Source organism: Anopheles stephensi, chromosome 2, assembly GCF_013141755.1.
Source record: "Anopheles stephensi strain Indian chromosome 2, UCI_ANSTEP_V1.0, whole genome shotgun sequence".
Lineage (NCBI taxonomy): Eukaryota > Metazoa > Arthropoda > Insecta > Diptera > Culicidae > Anopheles > Anopheles stephensi.
The window spans coordinates 21,151,774-21,165,326 of NC_050202.1; the positions used below are offsets into that span (position 1 = coordinate 21,151,774).

The window sequence follows — 13,553 nt, forward strand, 5'->3', positions numbered from 1 at the left end:
TTTGTTAAGGTTGAGAAAAGGTAGAATGAGTTGTTTTTGCTTTGCTGTTTACTTAGAACTTTGAAGCTTTGTTTAACTCTTTCAGCCAATTTGACATCAAAATTTGAAAGCAAAAATATCTGATAAATCTGTATCTATGGGAGTTCAATAGTTCCTTGAGGGCGGTCCGATGTTTTTATACGGCCAGTCCTGCCGTATCAAGTCCCATTCGGACCGTTCCCCCGTAGTGAGGACTGACTATCCAACTACGTCAACTACGTATTATAAAGTCTAGTAAGCCAAAAATAGCAGACATTACCTATGTGGCCAATAAGAGAAGGACAGAGAGAAAGAGCTCCTTTGATCCCAGAAGTCAAAATACAACGTTCAACAATGTTCGTTCCAATACCTCTTTCCAATGACGATCTATTAGCATACATCTTGAGCGTGTCTTCACAAGTAAATAGAGAGTCCTAATTTGTCCTAATATATAATCCTAATAGAGACCTAATTCGTTGCAATGCTCTTGTTCCTGCTTATCAGAGAGTTTGCCTTTCAGTAGTCCAGTGGCAAACTAGCAATAAGGTCAGCCTCAGCAATAAACAGTAGCCTCCGTCATTGTGTTTGGACTCGTGTTAAGAGAAAAATCTGTTACATCGGCTCTTACAGTACATAATCGATCTCCTAAGCCATCTGGTCTGTTCTATTCTAGCTCAGACTGACTGTGGGTTGGTGTGTTAAATTATTTCTTCAAAACCATGAACTGGATGGCATGACTAGAAAGTCATAAAATTGGGAAAAGGAAGTTTAAACCTAAGTCAAGGTGTAGAGACATAGTTCAAGGCATGGTTGTCGGTCCACTCATCAAGAGGTCTGGTGTTAACGTTTTTAGCAATAAGCCTAGGAATACCCAAGAAGCTGCATTCTTGTATCGTAGAGTGGAATAGCTCGCTAACAAAGAAGGGGAAGGGGGAGCAGCTCCAGCACAAGATGGTTGTTGAGCCTCACCATCGTTTGTACAAATATGTTCCGAACTGAATCAGAGTAGAAATTTCCCCGCTCATCTAACCTGCCTTGACAAAGAAGGGCCTCATGCAAAGATTTTAACAGCAGTGTCGCAGTTTTATCCGCACCATCAAATCATAGTTTTAAACCTTAGTTTCGGAATAGATTTCCAACTAATTATAGATGTCTTCCCCAAGATCTAATATAGGTCTAAAATGACTAAGTTTGAAGATTTGTAGCTCTAAAGAATATTGTAGCTCGTTATTATTGGGATAATCTCCCTTGCAGAGTTATTTCTAAATAATGAAAACAAATCTCCAGAATTGAGACATCATCAGTCTACGAACGGACTTTATAGTCCTGCCTACCATAAATGTGTTTAGTCTGGGTATGAGTTAATATATCACGGTAACTGTATATAAAATAGTAATGGATAAACTGAGGAATGGCTTACCGTATTGAACGTTTATTGAAAGAAGGATAAGACAGCTTTCCATCAACTTCTGAATCGATAAATGGATTGACAGCAAAATTGTCTCTATAGCCCTGTAGCCGCTGGTTGAACTCTTCGCAGATGTAAATTCTTGGGAAGACCTGTGAAAGATTTAAAGCAATAATCATAAATAAATTCATAGAGATATGAGGAATATTTTTGTTGTAGTCTAACTTAACTAAACAACCTCCACTTTCATTATGGAACATGAAACAATATTGTACGCACACGTCCCGAACGAGCTTAGATGGACTGTTTACATTCACGAGCCACAATAACTCCTGGCTGTCGGGCTACATATTTGCAATTTATTAGAATGTAATCCCTTTGCAGCACAGCATCCACCTCAATCACTCCGAAAACCAATACTGCCCGCAGAAAGCTTCCCGAAAGGTCTATAATTAAGCCCGCTTTACATCGCAACAGCAAACCCCGCGACTTCTCCAGCCCGACGGTCCGGCTGGACCAAACTGTCCGTGTGCAGATGTAAATAAATCCCGTGCATGTCGGTCCCGATTGCGTGTCGCATGACCGGCGGGTAAATAAATTATTTACAACTCTTAATTGACTTAGCGGATAGTTGATGTAATTAAAATTAATTTATTACACACATACGCATATACACACACACAGAAACAGATGGGCTGCGACGAACCGAGAGGACCCTTTTTTGGGGGTAGAGCGCCTTCATAAATCGATGGGCGATCGGATCGCGTGAGTGAACGCAGCTTCTTGAAGTTGGTTCGCCGGTGTCCCTCGAGACCTCATTGCCACCTTTGGCTTTACGGTTGGGAGCACAATAAGCGAGCAAAAAAAAAAAAAAAAACAGACGCTCCACTGAGCGGCCCAGTTGGGACCCGTGCTGCAGGCTCGGTAGGGACTCCACACAGACCGTAACTCCCTGGAGTCGATCAAAGTTATGTACCGCAAGGAAATGATGACCAACCGAACCGACGGGTCTCGGTTCAGAGCTGGGCTGATGAAGTTATGACCGCGGGAGTCTCTCTGTGGCCGGTGGGAGTTGGGTCTCACGCAGCTGGCAAGACCGCCCCATGAGAGGACGCCCAGCACGATGTCACCAAATGAGGCAACTTCTTGCTGGCCGGTACATTCGTTTAGGATGTTTTTTTTTTTTGTTTTTGTTTTCGTTGGTGCGCTCAGCGAAACGGTCGATCGTGCGATTGACGCGGTATAAATTAAACATGAGAAAATCGATATAAATTAAGCCCCGCACGTCGTACTGCGGTGAGCCGGCTTGGGCGGTGAAGTTTTCTCACGAAGATGGATGATCCCGACCCGTTGACGGTTATGGTGAATGAGATGCGAACGTACTTATGCGGAGTTGATTAGCGCGACAGTATGAAACAGCTGTTACGGGTTAAGGAGCGTACAAAAAAAGGGTGCTTATCTGTGTAATTAGTGTGCTAGTGATTTAATACGATTCACCTTAGATGGAGTGTTGTGATGTTATGGTTCAGCCGCATACTAGACACTTAGGAAGGTAACGAGCTGTCTTTTTACTCTAATAATTCTATTTACTAAATGCGCACGTTTGCAATTTGTGTGACAAGATGTGGTTTGTTTTCGTGTACATTCGACATTAATTTGTTAATAAATGTTAATAAGATACGTGCAAGCTGTTGGCAGCTGCTGCAACATAATTCCGTTAGAGGGCATCACTTGTTCGTTAGTAATTATAGGGATGTAGAAAAATCTCTAATCTCTAAATAGTCGAACAGATGATAGCAGTTGTTGAATGCCGATAGAGCTCGGAGCAGAGGATCGTTCGAATCGTAGCGGGTGTGGAGGGATGAGATATAAAGGGGAGGTCTATCGCGGAGGCGACAGGAAGGAGCACAGGAGACCTGAAATGAAGCTTGCACGGATATGGAAATGCCTATCCTCAATGGTAGCTACCCCAAGAAGACGACAGCGGACTGGATAGGGAGGGAGAGCTAGATAATAACCGGTAAGGAAGCGGCGAACAGCTACACGAGTGAATTTGAGCTGAACACTCTCCAGTCTGGCCAACGCAGTACAGTCTGGGAGAGACCAGACTACAGCCGCGTATCCCACCAGCAGTGCAGGGACTTCAAGCAGAAGGGATCGCGGATTTCGGACGGCCTAATGAATTGTTAGCCTTGCTGATAACATAATCAACTGAAGGACAGCGTCTCGTTGAGCCACACACCTAAATCCTTCACAGAGGATGCACGACGTATAACTGCATCAAAGAGGGTGTAGCTAAACGGAATCGTAGGAGATCGGGAAAACGAAATCAGCCAACACTTATCGGGCTACAGGAGTAGGCCATTTGGGGGACACCAAACAGGATGGAACGTAGGGCGGTTTGGAGAAAACAGTAGTCAACAGATGAGGTCACAGGAAGGAAGAACTTGAGATTATCTGCGTAAAACAGAAAACCTTAGGTGGGGAGGGTGGAAAAACAGTCAGACACAGACAACAAAGAACAGAAATAAAAAAGGACTAAGGACGCTACCTAGAGGAACACCCGAGGAACCTACGAAAGAGTCGGACAGACAGGACGAAACTCTAACTCCATACGATCTCGAAAGCAGGTAAGTCTTCAGTCGAGACAGTAATCGACCCCCAATTCGATTCAACCAATCAGCAGATCGAGAGGAACACTGTCAAAGCCAGCACTGATTGCAAATTCGATAGAGCTGAGATTTATCGACTGCGATCGGGAACCAGCGATTTAACCTACTTATTTCTTGTGACACATTGAATTGCTGTTTCTTTACAAATTGCTCGAGTTTTTCGTTATCAGGCTTGCTTGTCTTTGTTATTCATTGATAAGATTGAATTGAATTTCATAAGATTTATCTAATTTATAGTTCAGGCATAGGCATTTTATAGTTTTACTCAGTTTTTCGGATTACAATACGAATAAAATTCTTGTTCCTGAAATATTGGGGTGGCCCGGTGGCAGAGGCGATAACGGCTCCGGTCTTCACACGGCACGACCGTATTATGTTATGTAGGGCTGACAACTTTACTAAGGGTAAAATTAAGTCATAGAAAGCCAGAAATGGCAGGCCGAGACCTTTCTAGGTTGTAGTGCCAAGGAAGAAGAAGTTGTGTTGTAAAAAAAGAGTTTAAGGACATTTTATGCAACTCTGCTAAATTTTACTTTAATCTTTTAACTTCTCTTCAGCAAAAAAAATCATTCTTTTGTGGCCCAGAGCTACAAAGTTGCGGCTTGTTGTGCAAAGTTGTCCCTACCATTCCTTCCAACCAGCTCGTCTCACCTCATTGACGATCGATTATGAAGCACCCTCGAACGAACCGTACCAAATACTGTACTGTTTGCAGAAAGCAACCTCCAATTGACACCTTTTACCATAAGCGGCTCCAGTGCGTACGTGCGCCGTGCCAGACAACATCCTCACGTTGTTTACGTCAGTTGCGGCTTGTGCGCGCGGCTGGCGATTAGGTGCAATTTTCTTAAACGTGCTAATAATGCTTCACGCGGTGAATCGAATATGTGAGCACGCTCGATCGAGACCCAATAATCAAATAAAGTAATTATAGATCAATAATTTTTTACGGCACTTTAAAGATCACATTACGCGAAGGGGTGAAGGGTTTGGTTTTGCGATGGTCGGGTGGTGTGTTGATTATAATAGGCCGCGCGGCACGTCGTCTTGGGCATCGAAATTATTGATTCCCACCCGAAAGCCGGTTCGTTCGGTGGACAAAATCGAACTGCGTCAAGGATGGTAGCGGATGATGGGAGCGGATGATCGCCGACCTCCGTCTTGGTGGAGGTTTTAGGTTGATTGGAAGGACATGTGAGTAAAGGAAGCTGGAGAGAGAGAGAGAGACAGTACTGGAGCAGGTTTAGAGGCATGGTTACGTTAGCGTATAATTAAGGCGTCTGTAGGAAAATTGGTTTCTGATTGCTACCCTTGGATCAGTCAGCTTGTTACGATGGCGCTGGCAGAACGGGGGACGAGCACTGGTAGGATGCAGATGCAGAGCGAGAAAAAAAATGGACATTTCCTTTAACAGCCTTCGCGGCAAACGGTTAATTAGCGGAGAAATGTTTACGCCAAGGAGCACGTGGGGTGGCGTAGTGGGCATAAGCTGAGTAGCATAAAATGTATTATTTCAAGTAGGACGCACATGATGGGGTGCTTCAAATTGTTCGTTGGTTTGGGGTGGTAGAAAATATTTTTGAAACATATAGTAGAGCTCGTTCTAGCCAGTATTTAGCAAAGGTAGTTCAAGGAGGAATACTAATCTGTAGATAAATTAAGAAAAAAAGTAAACTAAGTCAAAGTCAAAGCATGATAAATGAATATTTGATTGAAAAAGAAGGAAAAAAATTAATAAAAAATACGAATTTCGCAAAAATCTTATCAAACAATCAGCAATGAAATCAAAATTAGGAAATAAAAATGAAAACAAAGAGAAGATAAAAAATGAAATGACAAATAAAAACAGAACAGAAATATAAAAAATTGAAACTCAATTGATAAAGGAAACTGGAAGCAAAACCAACTAACGAACTTCATAACTGATAAAACCAACTATTAATTAGCTAGATTGATACAAAACAGTAAAATATGACACTAAAATCCAAAAATAAAAATAAAATGTTGTCCAAAAATAAAAATAAAATCCTTATTCTTAATCTAAGCAAAATAGACAGCTATTCATATTCTTCTATAAAATAAACGATCAAAACTCTTCGATCGACCCACAAGCTCGTCAGCGGCGTGCAACAAACCACAGACTGCGTGTGTAGAATGTCGCCGACCACCACGGTCCACAACAGTCGCTACGCTGAGCAATCATCTCGTTTAATCGTCGGACGGATTCGTCGCAAATGATATGTTGCGGAAGATGGTCGTGTCGTTGGCCAGGGCAAAAGTGCCAATTGATAAGTTATGTTTCGCGGGCAAGCAACTCTCACTCCCATACGAATCCCACCCGTTCCTCCTCCCTCCCGGATGATTATAATTTCATTAGCCGGTCGGACAGTCCGGAGGATGCAGGGCGAAGGCGGGAGAGCAATTGGTATTTGATTCCACGCGTGTCGAAGACGGTTTGCGTTTCAGCGCTCGAGTTAATTGATTTTGCAACGTATCGCATGCAGCTGGAATTATTTAAGCGAAAACGAATCCCTCCCTTTCGTAGTGGATCTTGCTCTGCATTAAAGCATAACGTCCATCGGTACAAAGAAAACGCGCGCAAAAGGCCCAACGCTTGAATCAAACACAATTACACGCCATTTAAACGCTTATCACTCGAAACGGTAGACTCGAATGCCTCCCTTTCGCATCCCTGAAGTGTCATCCTTGGGGCTGCAACCAAACGCCGAGTGGCGAATACGAAATGAGACTGATTTCTGCAAACGTGGCCATGGTCGTGGCATGCGAGGGCACCTATCGGAATTGGGGCCGACCCGCGTCCTTGGGGTTGGTTGCTTTATGGGCTTCAACGGTGTAACCTGATTGGCAATGGGGCGGGCAGGACAGGGACTGATAGGGCGGTTGCCGTAGCTGCGGATGACACTCGCGTGTAATTTATGGCACGTACATATGGCGTATGTGCTAGATGTCGGTGTATTGTTGTGCGTGTTTCGCTGATTTGATATGGAATTTTTATGTCTGTGTGGTCCTTGGGGTTATACATATTTTTAACTTCACTTTAAGTGGTGGTTTGTACGGATTGCTCACGTACACTAGCTTACACATGCACTGTAAGTAATGTGAATCTAAGCAAGAAATTTGACGTTTTTAAGGCATCCGTAAACCATTTCTATAACCGAAGATTAAATGCATTATCTTTTTGATTTATCCTCCCATATATTTTGATCATCTCTTCCTGTTGTTAGCGTCTTGTACAATTTGCTTCACCTTTTCTAGCCCTGTGATCTCTATATCTTTATTTTTAAATACGCATAGACGTAATAACTTGTTGCCTGAACTAGATTAAATAATTAATATCTTCATGAGACGCTCCTTATTAATTCCTGAGAGCTCAATATCCATTTTTTTTTGTATCATTTCTTTTATGGTTGTTTATAACGTTGTCAGTTGGTTTGCAACTTCAATGGCCAAGGCACTCTCAACCCTGCTTCATCTAGTCTGGAGGAACCTGCTTCTACATCTTATTATTTGGTTTCAACAACCTCGAAAGGTCTTAGCCTATCATTGTGATTTGGTTTTTCCTGGTGTTGGATCGTCAGTTCAGCGTACGAGGATGCGGTCCAGACTGGATTTGATCCCTGCACCTGCCGTGTGAAGTACGTGGACCGGCACCGCTAACGAATCGGCCACGGGAGCGTCTCATCACCTGCAGGAGTCTCCATCGTTGTCAAACTTGAATTTAAGGGTAATTGGATTTAAGGGCATTTTTATATAGAAACCTCATCGAGCATATCTTCAATTGAAGTAGTTTATGAAACAGTTGCTAAAAATGAGTGATTAACGACGCTTTTGAAAAATAACCTTCAGACAGTAATTACGTTTTATATCGAAGAAAACCCCCAATTGACCTCATCAGCGTACAAACGATGACGGAGGACCTTACCTAACATTTTTGTATTCAAGACTTCAAGAATTATTCACAGGCAAGGCTCAGACAGTGGGGCGGTCCGGTGGCCGAAGCGATAACGGCGCCAGTCTTAACACGGCAGGACCGGGGTTCAAATTCCATCCAGACTGCCTCCCCCAGTACGTAGGGCTGACTACTTTGCTACGGATATAATCAAGTCACAGAAAAGCAGGCCGAGACCTCTCGCGGCTGTAGTGCCAAGGAAGAAGAAGCAGAAGGCTTAGACAGAGTCAACAAAAATCGACTAGCAGATTTTTTGGACTTGCCAGCTTTTTTAGACTCTTGATCAAATTCTGAAGTTGTTATGGTAAGCGATATGTTTTTTTTATAAGTAGTATGATCACGTCTGCAACATTATACAGCCTGATTTTCTCAGTATCTAACTCGTCAGTCAACTGAAGGAGCCACTACACTGACGAGCTATGCAAGCTGCGAGCTGAATTTGATTCGCTAGTTTCGAAAGTCACCAGGACCAACTAAGTACACAATAGATGGCGCTGTGATCATTCGGGAGAAAAAATGATACTAAAGACTAAGGAACAGTAGGGATTACTTTAATTGTACGAACAGAGAATGTATGTAACAGTATCAATATTCAAGGAAATTGTTTTTAGAACCTTAATTGACATGTTTGAGAAGTTTTCAGTGTTTTTTTTTTTATTCATAAAGAACGGCCTGGCCGTATTGCTGTTTCAGTGTTTTAATAAATAATAAAAAATAAGATTTTCTTAACATAGTAAAATAGATTCAGCATTGCATTCAGCCAAGCGTATGCAGCGAACGTGCAAAATGTCTCACCGCATCCACCTCCCCCAAACATTAATTCCTCCATCAATGATGCATGCACAAATCATCGAAATTTAATGATATAATTTCATGCTGACCACGGCCACCATCACCATCACCACCTCTCCGGGTGTCATCCAGAATACGGGGAGGAAATGGCTTTTCGAGTTGTATCCAATCGCGCTCATCGTCAGCCCTGCCCAGTTTGTTTCTTCTATAATCGAATTAAAAAACGTAAAACACGGCACACCGCAGCGCAACGGATTCGCGGATGATTCCGCCTGTTGATCGTGATAATTGACACAATGATCATTCGGTTAAATATTTAATTGGTACCAATTACAAACGTTTTAACGGCCGTGATTATTTAATTTGCTGCTGAACCACCTGTCTCGAAATGGTTTGCTCGGGGCTAGCGAGGAAGGCTATCGTTTATCGTACGTACAGGTAGAAAAATCGGTAAAAGTCGAATGTCGCCAGGCAGCAGAACTTTCCAGTATGTCAAACGCTGGTTCGTGGCTTTAAAACGATGGCACCCGGCTCTGTGTGATCCACCGAGCAATCCAGAACGAACTGAGTGTATCGAGTGCGTGTGGTTAGTAATTTGATTATTTTTCTGATAATTTGTTTCGCACCGTTCTTCATCGCCCCTCCCCGGCCACGGAAGTTGGCCACGAGTCAAAGTACGCGTCAATTACGTGCCTGTGGGCTTTTAATATTTAAACTCGATTTTCAACCCAAAATTAAACTGTTTAACACCTGCAACGGGAGGGTTGCGATTTGTATCGATGCCTGATCCGGTCGGCAGTTTTGTGCTCTGTTTGCTTATGTCGGTGCTGTTTAGTTCGGGCGAACCAATTAACACAACCTTCACTCACATGCTATCGGAAAGCCACAGCGAAACTGTTTTATTTGAATGAATAATATGTTCACAGTTTTCTTTCAGCTTTGTGCAGCGCGTTGGAACACAAGGGTTGTTAGATTGTTCTTTAAATAGTGCCAAATGCCTGGAGCATTAGGAGGGAAAATAAAGACAAACATCAGCATCGGAGATACTGAGCGATTCACGTTGTACGGTAGGCTATTTTTCATTTCAATTAAAAACCGTCGAGCAGCGTTCCGATTTGCCAGGCGAATCATCGATTTTTGAACCACCGCACAAACATTTGCAGATTCAAATTTTGCAAAACCCGGCGCTATCTGTTAATTGAACGTCTATAATCGGATCGGTCGGGAAAATCGCATTTTAGCCCGCGAGCGACATCGCCACTGCAGTGGATGCAGTTGGATTGGAGATGGGAGAAGCATTATCCGGGTATAAATATTTCGATTTAATAGCTTTTCCTGTTGGATTTGTTTCACCAGGACGGTTTAATGTTTATATAGCTAAAGGAGTTGGGCATTGAAATTGATAAAGTTTTTCATGAAAATTATATTAATTAAATAGAAATAAATTATTTAATCTAAAGATTTTAAAGCATATTTTCTATTAAAAACCCCAACGATATTTCAGATTTTGAACCGCTACGGTCAGTTTTGTTCGAATCCTTGTAACCTGATCGTTGATAAATGTGCGTTTGCAATGCAAATACGCTGCACCATAGCCGAACCGACCATGTAACCTTCCCTTGAGGAGGCGCACTGTGTGAGTTGCGTTTTAATTATGGCAACACATCTCTGTCATCATCATCAACCTCGGACGATGACGGTTGCGATGCGGAACACACGAAGACTCCACTCACGGCAGGAGCGTTCCAGTAAAAGTTCGCTAAATTGGATGGATCCAAAGGGGACGAGGATGGACATTATTATTTTGTCCATCCAGCAGGCTGTAATTCAATTACAAGTGATCATCCCGTGTACGGCGTGCAGTGTAGGAAACAATGACCGTGCACGGGCGAATGTTTGGGACGTTACAGGGATAATGTTCCTGGAACGGAAATTAATAGTGCCTGTTAGAGAATGCTTTCTGTCTTTAGAGAAATAAATATATTTACATGAGGAACGATGACGTATGCTTTTTATATTTGACGAGTAATACAAAGTCGGATGAATTATTTCTGGAGACAACTTCTGAAGACCTTAAGAGAGGGGCTAAAGCGTATTCCCCTAAAATAAAATCATGAATGGAAAGCTATTAGAAAACCCAACGCTTTAACATTTTTAAAAACTTTTGGAATTTCTTAAGCCTTCTGCAAAGCTTTAAATATAAATTCATTTATTTCATATGACGCCACAGAGATTCATACGCAAATCAAAATTGAAGTGGTGATAGAACGGACTACCGTGATAGGCAATTGTAAAGATTAATTAATATATCAGAGCGATATTGTTGCAATGTCGTAGGTAATTAGGCAAATGTTCATGGTGTTGGATTAGTCTAAAGTCTAAAGTCTAAAGTGGCTAACTATGTTGTAGGCTGTGTCTCAATCCGGACTATTATGGATGAAGTTGTAACGCCCGGATTTCTACACATACATTTTTTTGTTGTACTTTTGAAATCTCTTTTTCTTCTTGCTTGGTCTAAAGACCCCTTAGGTCATGACTGCCGTTTCTGGCTCACTAGACTTAATGATACCACAAAGTTGGATCGTCAGTCCTCACTACGGTGGAACGGTTCGGATGGGATTTGAACCCCGGTCCTGCCGTTTGAAGACTGGCGCTGTTATCGCATCTCTACCGGGCCGCACACTATCACCGGGCCAGGTATGCTTGAAATATTCTAGTAACACATTCGTTATTCTCAATCCTTGTTCGAGGTAAGAGGTGCGCCATCATCATCAACGCAGAAAAAAAGATATGAAAGTCCTTCTCCTTTGACGCTACAACCTCGAATGGTCTCGGCCTGCAATTTCTAGCTTTCTGTGACTTGAATATACCCGTAGCTAAACCAGTGGTGGGTCAAAATATTTGGAGTCCTCGAGCGGAATTCCAGCTGAGGCCCCTCTTATTGCGATATTAGAGGGAAACAACAGGCTTCCTGTCATCGATGCGGCCCTCTTGACCAACGAGGCCCGAGCGGTCGCTCCTTCCACTTCTAGGTTGATTCGCCACTGAGCTGAACAATTCTGAACAGTCCTGCGTTCGCGAAGATAATTGGGATGGGATTCGATCCACGGTCTAACCCTTTGAAGATCGGTCTCGTTATGGCCTTGGCCACCAGACCACCCCAACTCTATGCATCGGAAATTGTAAATTGTAAAATCAAAAATTAGCATCAACTATACGAACATGGTCCTCAGTAGTTTTGCAGGCAATTATGACTATATCTACTTATTCTTCCTTGACACTACAACCTCGAATGGTCTCACCGTGCCATTTCAGGCATTTTGTGAATTGATTTTGCCAGTAGCAAGGTAGTCAAGCCTTGCGTACCCGTGAGGAGGGCTGGATGGGATTTGAATCCCGGTGCTGCCGTGTAAAGACCGCACAGCTGTCGCCTCAGCAACCGGACGTGACTTTATACTGTGACTATATCACAGTTTGGGATGATGACATGGTCAGCTGAATGAAGACTGAGAACGAATTCTGGACGGTCCACTTCTTGAAATAATATTAAAGCCTCTAACACTAGTTTTGTTTCTATTCTAAAGCCATTTTAGTAATGATCCAGGTGTCAAAATAGATCTGAGGATGAAGTAGTGTGTGATTAAGCTTAACCGTTGCCATCAAATGTAGATACATTCTACATAATTACATTATCACATTTATACAACACATTTATCTAACGTAACAAAACTCTGCAGTTGTTGGAGTTCATGCTCAGTTCTAGTTAAAAATGTGAACACTTAATTACTGCATGTTAATTGTTAAATGTAGGTGACACATTGCAGTTGTAATAAACACAGCACACTAAATAAGCGTACCACATCGGAATCAAGCATTGATTGAATAGCAGATTGATTGTTTTTTCTTGGAAATAAATATCTATTCAAATGATGATGCTCCCAGTGACGGAACAAGCATCGAGCTCCCGATAAACACACCTGTACAGTCGTTGAACCATGATCAGGCGACCTATATTTTCAGAAATAGATATAAGCTGTGATTACTCCTCCATCTGCTGCTGTACATCCCAATCGGAGTGTCATTCTCGGTCCGCAGCATTTCCCGGTTCGAAGTCACCTAGGTTACGGGTTACAAACCCGAGGATACAGGTCAACGGTTATTTTTGGAGCATAAAATACACCGGGATGCATGTATGAGCAGCCAAGCGCTCACCAGAAGGACAGACAGATGAGGATAATGAGCCCTCAACATTACCCGCCCGGTGAATGCGTTTCCGATGGATGGTGGTGAAATTATCCACCAGAAAAAAAGTGAGCAAAAGAGCAGAACGAGATAACAAGAGTAAGCAACATAAAACCCATATGTTAATGACGGATAGATAAGTGGTGACCATACCGGTTGGGCGAGAAGAGTCGTGAATAAAGGTTTACTGAACTGTCCTCCTAGGGTCAATTCGTTTATAACGCGATAATTCGAACGATAATTTGTGTACGGCTCATAAATTCAGCGCTTAACTTCTGTGGCGACCTCCGATGATGGGTGGGCACACCCTGGCATACCCTGGGTGTACCGTGCGTGCCTTATGCTTCCAACGTGCTGTGGAAACCCACGCCCCACGCTGTGTGACTTACCGCGTGTGCATACCCCGGCAGACAGCCGAAGCACCGGTGCTCATTTTCTTAATGTTTGTTTT

The 13,553-nt window shown here is 42.8% G+C and overlaps 1 protein-coding gene across 8 annotated transcripts in view; it reads right to left on the reverse strand.

Moving 5' to 3' along the window:
* The window catches only part of LOC118503503 (bcl-2-related ovarian killer protein), a 52,772-nt gene that overhangs the window by 22,595 nt on the left and 16,624 nt on the right, over nucleotides 1-13,553 (reverse strand). For 6 of the 8 annotated variants that reach the window (XM_036036841.1, XM_036036839.1, XM_036036842.1 and 3 more), the window contains one exon: nucleotides 1,439-1,578. The exons of the other annotated variants lie outside the window; for them this stretch is intronic. The gene's annotated coding sequence lies outside the window, so the exon portion shown is untranslated. The remainder of the gene's footprint in view (nucleotides 1-1,438; nucleotides 1,579-13,553) is intronic. 8 annotated transcript variants of the gene reach the window in all.